The 9,881-nt window shown below is 41.5% G+C and overlaps 2 long non-coding RNA genes across 2 annotated transcripts in view; one reads left to right on the top strand and one right to left on the bottom strand.

Annotated features, from left to right (window-relative positions):
- Positions 1-9,881, top strand: part of LOC140511453 (uncharacterized) — a 21,277-nt gene continuing 11,396 nt past the window's right edge. The window contains exon 1 of the long non-coding RNA XR_011969558.1: positions 1-7,826. This is a non-coding gene — a long non-coding RNA (uncharacterized lncRNA). The remainder of the gene's footprint in view (positions 7,827-9,881) is intronic.
- The window catches only part of LOC140511454 (uncharacterized), a 20,789-nt gene continuing 20,571 nt past the window's right edge, over positions 9,664-9,881 (bottom strand). The window contains exon 3 of the long non-coding RNA XR_011969559.1: positions 9,664-9,744. This is a non-coding gene — a long non-coding RNA (uncharacterized lncRNA). The remainder of the gene's footprint in view (positions 9,745-9,881) is intronic.

The raw sequence follows: 9,881 nt of genomic DNA, 5'->3' as shown, positions 1-9,881 counted from the left end.
CATACAATTCTGTATAGATTCTACATATACTTTCCTATTGAGTATATTTTCACTATAGTCATGCTATGTAGTCAGACTAAGATAAATGAAAGAATCCGTATAACAAATCAGAACATGATACTCAAACAGATACACATACACAAACATGATCTGCTACAATATGTGAGTGACTTCCATATTTCTCTCTCTGAGTGTGGCAGGCATTTTACCTTGAGATCCTCCATTGGGATTTTTTTTTTTTTTTGGTAAGAAGTTCTTGTGTTATTACAAAAATCTAAGTCTACCAGAAAAAACTCTCACACACTGTGGTTGTTGCTGTGCATAAAGTTCTCCTGGTTCTGCTCCTTTCACTCAGCATCAGGTCATATAAGTCCTTCCAGGCCTCTCTGAAGTCTTCTTGTTCATCATTTCTTATGGCACAATAGTACTCCATTACATTCATATACCATAATTTATTCAGCCATTCCCCAATTGATGGACATCCCCCTGACTTCCAGTTTTTGGCAACTACATAGAGTGCTGCTATAAATATTTTTGTACATGTGGGACCCTTTCCCATTTTTATGATCTCTTGGGGATATGGGACTATACTTTAGGGAAAGCTGCAATGTGGGGGACCTAGCGTCAGGAATGCCCCAGCTGAAATGACACCTCAGACGTTTACTAGCCATATGTTCCTGGGCAAATTGCTTAGCCTTAGTTTCCTCATCTGTGAAACAATAATAATAATACCACCAGCCTCCCAGGATTTGCATGAGAAACAGGGAAGTTAGGAGAAAGGACAAGTTTAGGTGAAAGAGTTCTATTTTGGACATATTGAGTTGGATATGCCTACAAGATAGCCAGGCAGAGATGCCTAGCAGACTGTTGACTAGAAAGATGAAACTGGGGAGTCATCCGTGTAGAGATTACTATTGAATCCATGAGAATTACTGAGATCAACAGTGGAGAAGGTATAAGCAGAGAAGAGAAGAGAGTCTGGGATAAAATCTTAGGAGACATCATGTTTTGAGGGAGGGTCAAGGACAATGACAGAGCAAAGGGCACGGAGAAGTAGTAGTCTGGATAACTAGGAGAAAAAACATCGTGGAAGCCAAGGGAGGTGAGAGTATCCAGGGACTGGTCAATAGCATTTAAAGTTTCAGAGAGGACAAGAAGGATGAGGATTGAGGAAAAAATTACAGTTAGAAACTACAGCATGAGAACATTGATAACTTGCAAAAGGGCATTTTCATTGAGAAGTGGGGTAGGAAACCAAATTGCAAGGGGTCAAGAAGTGATTGGAATGAGACAACAAGTATTGGCAGCTTTTTCTAGCTGTGAAAGGGGAAAAGAGATATTAGGTTAGCATGAATGAATAGTTGGGCCTTGTGATAATTTTTTTTTTTTTTTTAAGGATGGAGAGAGCCTGTAATGTTCATAAGCAGCAAGAAAGAAACCAATTGGAAAAAAAAAACAGTATTGAAGATAGAAGGGGAAGGCATGATAGAAGGACAAGCTCTCTAGGGAGATGGGAAAAAAGGGTAAGAGAAGAGGGTCTAGTTTTGACCAAGAGAAGGTCATTCCTTAGAATCTAGAATAGAAGATGAGAGAATAGGGGTTGCTGCTGAGAGTCTTTGAGGCATACACTAGAGAGAAGAGGAAACTTATGACAGACACCTTCATTTTTCTTAGTAAAATGGGAAGTAAGGATCTCTGCTGAGGAGGAGGTAGGGGAGCAATGTAAAAGCTTGAAGAGAGAAGAGGTGTTTGGATTGTGGAATTTGTACTCAACACCAGCAGCTAGGGAGTCAATGAGGAAAGACTGAAAGGGTTGCTATTAGTCACTACTGGCTAACTATAGGGTCAAACTGTGGAGGGAGGGAAGTTGGGCCAGGGTAGGGTAAGATGGCAATGACTGTAGGTCACAGTGGGCTCAAAGAATAAATGGAGCAGAGAGAAACATGGAAGCATCAATAATATGATATACAAGGGTAACTTCAGAGCTCCAGATGATGGAAGTGAAACAGATAGACATGTTTAGTATGGGGTAGCTAGGAATTTTTTTTTTCACTTGGAAAACAGCTGGTAATTTCACAGACTGGAACAGTTCAGGGCCAGGAGGGTGGCCCCAATGATACAGAAGACAGTCTGACCATGAACAGAGTGAGGTAACCTATTCTTTGCCCTTGCTCCTCTGCCCCCAAGTCCATTTTCTCAATGTTACGGGACAGGTAGCATGAATTAGTGAATTAGCAATTGAATATAAACTTGTGAGTGAAGTACCAGAAGCCCACCCACAATGTGACCAGCTATCACAGTGACTTGCACACAGTAGGTGCTTATTAAATACTCATTGAACCAGAAGTTTCTCCATTAGCTTAGACTTGGCTTGAGATTGTAGAACAACTTACATTTAGATTGCATTCACCACAGCCCTGGGTGTTTGACTATTATTAGTCCCATTTTACAGAAGGAAAAACTGATACTCAGACTTGCCCAAAGTCACATAACTACTAGATGTTAGAGCTGAGACTCAACCACAAGTCCCATGATTCAAAATCCTAGACTCTTTATGGTCTATCACACTGACAAACAGGCTCAGTCCAAAGTATATAGCAAGGGCCATGGCCAATCCTATTGAGGAGTATTTTAGACTAGGGCAGGAGTTCTTAACACTTTGCCTGTCCTAGACCTCTCTTGCAGCCTGGTGAAGCTTATGAAATTCTTTTCAGAATCATGCTCTTAAATGTATAAAATAGCATGTAGAGGATTAAAAATAAAACCATTTATATTGAAGTACAGTTATCAAAATATTTTTTGTAAAAAAATAGCAAATTCACAGACCCCTGCTTTAGGGGACACATCTGGTTGTTTGGGTCAGAATGGTTCAAGGTGCCTGAGAATGGTGATCCATGGTCCTGAAGAATGATGGCAGAAGTGAGGACTTCTAGCTAAGTAGGATAGATGAGTAAACTTGGGAGCTATTCATTCTGTACTGGGAAACTCAGTTATTGGTGCCTAGCACTTTATAAATAAGTTAATTAACAAATGCATATTAATGGACTTTACCTTTTCAATTTTCTGCAATCTTATCATTTGATATGTGTGCATTCCTTTTTCTTGCCAATAAATCCCAGTAGAGCACTCTTGTGGTATGGAGTGTACCACTGAGGGGGGCAGAAGGGGAAAAGGGAGTAGGTGATAGGGCCAAGGGAATCTGTATATGGGGATATGGTGGCAGCAACCAAAGGAAGGAACAGATAATTAGGAATTAGGATTTGTTAGATTATTGCACCGAGGGAGGCTGGGAGTTCAATGACCAGGAAGGTCAGAGACTGAGTAAGTTGAACCAATATGTTAAGATAAATTGAGTTTTGATTACAGTAAAGAAATCACCTCTGGACCAAGGGGGAAATTTTCTAATGGGATCTGATTTCTTGGTGAGCTAGGGGTTCTCTGTAAACCATGCGGGGATGGGGAGCCTATGACCTTGAGGCCTCATATGGTCCTCAAGGTCCTCAAGTGCAGTCCTTTGACTGAATTCAAACTTCACGTATCTGTCCTTTTGATTGAAGTTTGGATAACTTCACAAATCCTTGTTCTGTGAGGTATCAGTAACATAATCAATATAACTGATTTTCTTTGTAATTCTATGCATTTTATTATATGCACTTAAAACCATTATTCCCTGAAGGGATCCACAGGTTTCATCAGATAGCCCCAGACAAGTTCCCAAAAAGATTAAGAATTTCTGCATCAGAGATGTATTTAGTGTTAAGAGATGAAATGATTTGCTCAGGATCCCGTGGAGAGTCTGTGTTGGAAAAGGGATTAGCACTCATTTCCCTCTCTCTTTTTTGGGGGGAGGGGGGTGTCAATTGGGGTTTAAGGGACTTGCCCAGGGTCACACAGCTAGTAAGTGCCTAAGGTTGAATTTGAACTTAGGTCGTATATCAGTAAGCATCCCAACATGCACAAGAGGGCCTGCTATCACAGGTTCTTAGATCTGCATTCATAAAAGGAAAGGCAACTTTTGAGGGGTTAACAATCACTTTAGTATCATTCCTTTAAAAAAGCACATATATCATTCATCGAATTCAGGGGAGTCAGCACCCAGAACTTCAAAGAAAATACAGAGAAATCAAAGATCAACAGACATGGCTTCCTCTGCCTGAATTCAATAGACAGTTGGACCTGTCTAATCATAGTTAGCAGAGAGGGAAGCACTGACATCTGGGTTTTCCAAGCCAGGGAAGCTCCTTAATGGCTTCCCAGAGTCCTTGTCTGGCCAAACAAAAACTTCTAGTCAGTAAGCCCCCAAGTACAACCTGCACCTCAGAGTCTTTATTGTACACTTTTTAGAGCTAGAGGGCTTCACATCCCTTGAAAACTAGTGCCTCATTAACAAAAGGTATGGGCCTTCCTACAAATCTTCCCAGGCTGATAATGGGTGGGAAAGATCCTCCTTAATCACATTATTCAGAGGCACTTTTAGTAAAACAAAAACAGCAAAAGATCCTATTTTGCTTGCTCTTACAGGTCCTCAGTGCTCTCTCCACTACATTACCTCACTGCCCCTAAATCTCACCTTTTTCAAGATGCCTTTCCTGGTCCCCATTCTTTCCTTTCCCTCTCATCTTCCCCACTTCCACACCTTACTACCTTCCTTCTGGGTTTAGCTTCTATTTTGTACATACATAGTTATGTCCATGTTGTCTCTCCCATTCGAATGTGGGGGTTTTGAGGACAAGGGCTATATTTTTGCTTTTATTTGCATCCCTGCACATAGCACAATGCCAAATACATAGTAAATGTGCTTCTTAAATGCGTCTTGACCTATTGGCTTACAGTACCCATATTATAGATGAAGAAACTCATGGAAAGTAAAGACTTATGTGGATCATTTACCAAGTATCAAGTTAACTTTCTAAATTTTGTTTGGTTAGAAACAATGAACTCCATACTATGTTGGTCACATAACATGGTCGCTTGATCACATTTTTAAAAAACTAATGGGAAAACTGGCTGCTAGGGGTAGGGTATCTTTGCAAAATGTACAAGTATTTGCTACTGGTAACAACTTTTTCAGAGTACTGGGTTCTCTCTTTATGTTCAACAACAATGCTTACACACGTCTCCTTAGAATAGATATTTGTTTAATTATAATTGGTCATGCCATTCAACCTCATTAAAACTTACAAAGAATCAATGTTCAGAGCTCCTCCCTTTAGCATCATTCACTCAGTAAAGAGTGATGTGGTTACATGTGAGCCTATGTGTAGACAAGATAGGCTATGGATGGGACCTGTGAGCTCACTAGCCAAGTGAGGCCAGGGATGAGGAACTGCTTTCTACTGTGCAAACAGATACCAACTCTGTGAATGTAGGTAAACTGCCCAGGGTCACATCACCAAAATGTGGCAAAGATGCCACTAGAATCCAGATTTCTCTGGTTCCAAAGCCTATTTGTTCTCTATCCCTACAGCATCAGACTTCTAATAGACAAAACAGGAAGATTCCTGTATACTGTTCTTAAAAGGAGAAAGATTTTGAGGCAGGAAGGTCTTTGAGGTGCCTCTCTAAAAGGGTTATCTATCCAACCTCACAAAGCTAGTATATGTTTGAGGCAGTAGTTAGAACTACCCTAAAGAGGGTATCTGCTTCATAGAGTGGCTGTGAAGGTCAAATGACATTGTATATGTGAAAAGGTTTCATAACCTATAAAGCTATCTACAAATGTAAGTGATTATTGTCATCAATGAAGGAGGTATCATAGAAGATGATGCTGGATCAGGTACTACCTCAGATCCATATAAGGAGTATAGTATGCACTAGGACACTTAACCCCCCTTTTTTTTTTTTTTTGAGGCAATCCGAGTTAATTGACTTATCCAGGATCTTACTAGACAGCTAGTAAGTGTCTGAAGCCAGAACTGAACCCAAGTTCTCCAGACTCTTCATCTCTTTTGAAAGGCATCTCAAAGATCTCCCCTCCCCCAATACCTTCCTCCTCTATTTGGATGCTCCAATTCTCTGCTCCAGACAGAGCCATTCTCCATGCCTGAAGTGCTCCCCCTCCTCCACTCTGACTACTGACCTCTCTGTCTTCCTTTAAGTTACAACTAAAATTCCACCTCCTACAGGAAGCCTTCCCCAACCCCTCTAAATTCCAGGCACTTCTCTTGGTTCATTACTTCCTGTTTGTTCTGTATCTACCTTGCCTGCTATATATGTGTTTGAATGTTTCCTCCTTCCCCATTAGGCCATAAACTCCTTGAGGACAGAAACTGTCTTTCACCTTTTTTTGTGTGCCCAGACCCTTAGCACAGTGCCTGGCATGTGATAGGTTCTTAGTAACTTTACTGAATTGAATTGTGATGGTTCCTGGCATTTCTACCCTTGAAATCCCTTCTTTTAGCCTAAGACACTCTCCAAATAGCTCCTGTTAACCTGCAAATGTGCCAGCAGAGGAAATGAGACAATGTCACCATCTCTAGTGAGACAGGACAGCCTGATCTCTGATGTTTGTTACTGGTGTGATGTTGGCCAAGTCACTTAAACATCTTTGAGGGGGTTCTTTATCTGTAAAATGAGGAAATTGGAGTAGATGATCAATCAATCAATCAGGCCCTGCCCTCTTGGAGCTCACAACATGTATGATCTCTAAATTTCCTTCAAATTCATATGATAATTATGTCTTAGGGGATTTCTAAATTTTTTCTAGTTTGAACATTCTATGGGTATACCATTAATCCAATTACACATCTGTATGTCACTTCAGAAAGCAAAGTTGGCATCTGGGTCTCATCAAAAAAAATTGCCTTTGCAAACAAGGGAGTACTGCTCTACCATTAACTGCCCTTGTGACCTCAAATGGTCGTTCTTTTGCCACCTTGAACCTCAATTTTCTCCTATGTAGAATGAGAAAGTTGGTTTGGTCTCTGAGGTCTCTCCCAGGTCTAATGGTCTGGAATGCTGAGAAAGAGATACAGGACAGGTCAGTTTTTGTTTATGTCAAGGAAGGAGAATATGGAAACAAACAAAACAGGCTTTCTATAACACTAAGATTTGCAAAGTGCTCTCTCTACATATATTGTTTCATTTGAGGGGTACATCAACCCTGGGAGATAGATCCTATTATTATCCTTATTTTACAGATGAGGAAATGGAGGTAGGTAGTGTTTAGGTGACTTGCCCAGAATCATAAGCTAGTAAGGAAGGGTCTGAGGCAGGATTTCTCTAGCACTCTGTGCGCTATGCCATTAGAGTGAGTTGGAGTGATGGGCTGGGTCCTGGGGTGGTGTGGCTAAGTGGTAATCTGAGAGCACGTGGGGGGAGGAAAGGACCTCCTCCAAAAGGGGCAGGAAAAGGGTGGAGGAGATGAGGTTCCTGATTGTCCTCCTCAGCAACAGCTCCCAAGACAGAGTTAAGAGGAAGTTAATGCCCAGCAGCTGGCACCTAGTCCCACTTCAACTTGTTTTTCCACATTTTGTAAGCCACTGTGGCCATGCTAATCAGAGAGCCCTGTGGAAAGATGAGCTGATAGGTTTAATCCTTCCTCCAAGGGGGAGGGAGAGGACATGGAAGAGGGGGTGGTGTATTGTGCTGACAATCCCAGACAATCCAGTGGATGGAGCTGAGAAGCAAATACAGGAGCTTTTCCCTAAACCCTGGCAGTGCCTGGGAGGGCCATAGGATTAGACCCTTGGCTTTTGTTGTTGTAACCATCTGATAGGAATGACCTTTGAAAACTGAGAAGTCTCATCCATTCCATTCTGTGGAGCTGTATAGAGGTCTGCAGAGGGGAGCTGAAGAACCTGGGAGCTCCTGGAGCCACCAAGGAGGTACCTCTTCCAGCAACCAAGTTTGGAGGAAGGCACCCACCCTAGCACCCTAGGGGCTGAGACTTAGTGTGGTGCAAACTCCAGCCTTGAAATGTTGCCTAGGGGAGGGGAGAGATTTAATCTCTGCCAAAGGTCAAGGAACAAGTTGCACCATCTGCTGGGGTTCTCCAGGGCCGAGGCCACCTCTTCAGGCTTGATGCTTGAGAAGAAGAGGGGAATTTTGTGCAGCTTCCATCTAGGATCTAGCCAGGTAGCTACCCCAGGTCCTGGGCAGGTGGCCTCAGATGGAGGCCTGGTGGTTTGTGCTAGGCAGGAGATGCTGCTTGGGCAGCTTTACTTGTGATTCCCTGAACAATCAGACACAAACTCTTGTTGAGCACTGAAAGGTCTCCTTCACGTTTACCTTCACTCCAGCATCCCTTTCCAGGCTTATTTCATACCCTCTGGGGACCAACCAAACAGGCATATTTGCACTTTTTTACACAAAACATTGTATTTTTGGCACCATGCTTTTTACCTGGCTGTCCCGGGAATGCTCTCCCTTTTCTACTTTGCTTCTCAGAAAGCCTGGCTTTCTTCAAAGCTCAGCCCAGGGAACCTTTCCTTTGGGAGGTCTTTTCCTGATTCCCTCCAGTTACAAGGCCTCCCATTTCTGAGTGGTGTTTACTTTGTGTGGGGGCAGCTAGGTGGCTCAGCCCAGCCTGGAGTCAGAAAGGCCTGACTTCAAATCCAGCCTCAGACACGTTCTAGCTATGTGACCCTGGGCAAGTCACTTGTGAGAAACATGCTCACTCTAAACCAAGGACAACACTCACTGTGAAGCCAGGAAAATTCTTATATTTCAGTCAAGTATTCTATGTCCCTAATGGAGAGGACCCTTGCTCAGAGAAGTGCAACACTTTTTATATTGTTCCCAATTCAAATTTCCCACCTGGCTCTTCATTGATTAGATGTAACTTCCTGCTTCATGTTCTCCTTGTCAAACATGCACACAAGTTTCTGACCTTTTACCTGATCATACTAGGTCACAACTCTGATTAGCTGCAATTACTCAAAGATGGGAGGAGTTTTAACCCTGTGGAAACAGAATTCCTTCTTTTGTTTTCCACACACAACCCTATTTGCCTCAGTTTCCTCATCTCTAGACTCATCTGAAGAAGAAAATGATAAACTACTCCAGTATTTTTGCCAAGAAAATCCCCAGTGGGGTCATGAAGTGTAGGACACAACTGAACAACAACAGAAATTTACTTTATACATCTTGCATATATTCACATGCATGTGTAAGTGCACTGTTTCTCCCAATAGAACGTCAGCTTCTGGAGGACAGGAACTGTTTCATCTTTGTGTTAGTTACCTTAACACATTGCCAAGCACATAATAGGTATTTAATAATCGTTGGTTGAGTAGTAATGGATAGGTTGAGGGGAGCAGGAGAGGAAGACCACCAAAACATTTTCTTCCTTAAAATTTGTTTTTCTTTTTTAATCATGAACTTAAATGTCAACTAATGCAGTCAAATACAAGAATTAATAGAAATATTCTAGAAAAGAAAAGCACACAAATATAAGGAAGAATAGAAAAGAGAATTGTGTAGGCAAGTGAACTTCGGTTATTTTAAGTGTGCATATTCACTACTTTTTAAAAAGCATATTAAAATTATGGAGTAACAAACCTAAATAGCTTGTCTTTGAAAAGTTACTTTCTTCTGTGTAGTTTTAAAATATTTCTTTGTCACTTTTTTCATTTCTTTTCCTTTCTTTTCTTTAGTTTCTCTTCTTTTCTTTTTTTTTGCATCGATATCACTGCTCACAAATGCCTCCCCTCCTCCATAGAATCCTTTCATTCTGGGGTTAGGTTGGAGGTAGCTCTGATGAGCTTGTTAAATTTTCGGTGTGAACATGTATACCTTGGAAATCTGTAAATTACAAATCAGGACTTGATTTATTGTTTTGTTATTATTATTTAGCCTTAAAAAAGTGATGAGGAAAATGTTAATCATGATTAAACTTAAAAGTGTGTCCTGTGTACATTTCCTCTCTGCCTCTACCAGGC

The sequence above is a fragment of the Notamacropus eugenii genome, chromosome 6 (assembly GCF_028372415.1).
Source record: "Notamacropus eugenii isolate mMacEug1 chromosome 6, mMacEug1.pri_v2, whole genome shotgun sequence".
NCBI classification, from domain to species: domain Eukaryota; kingdom Metazoa; phylum Chordata; class Mammalia; order Diprotodontia; family Macropodidae; genus Notamacropus; species Notamacropus eugenii.
This window is presented reverse-complemented; position numbering and strand designations above follow the sequence as displayed.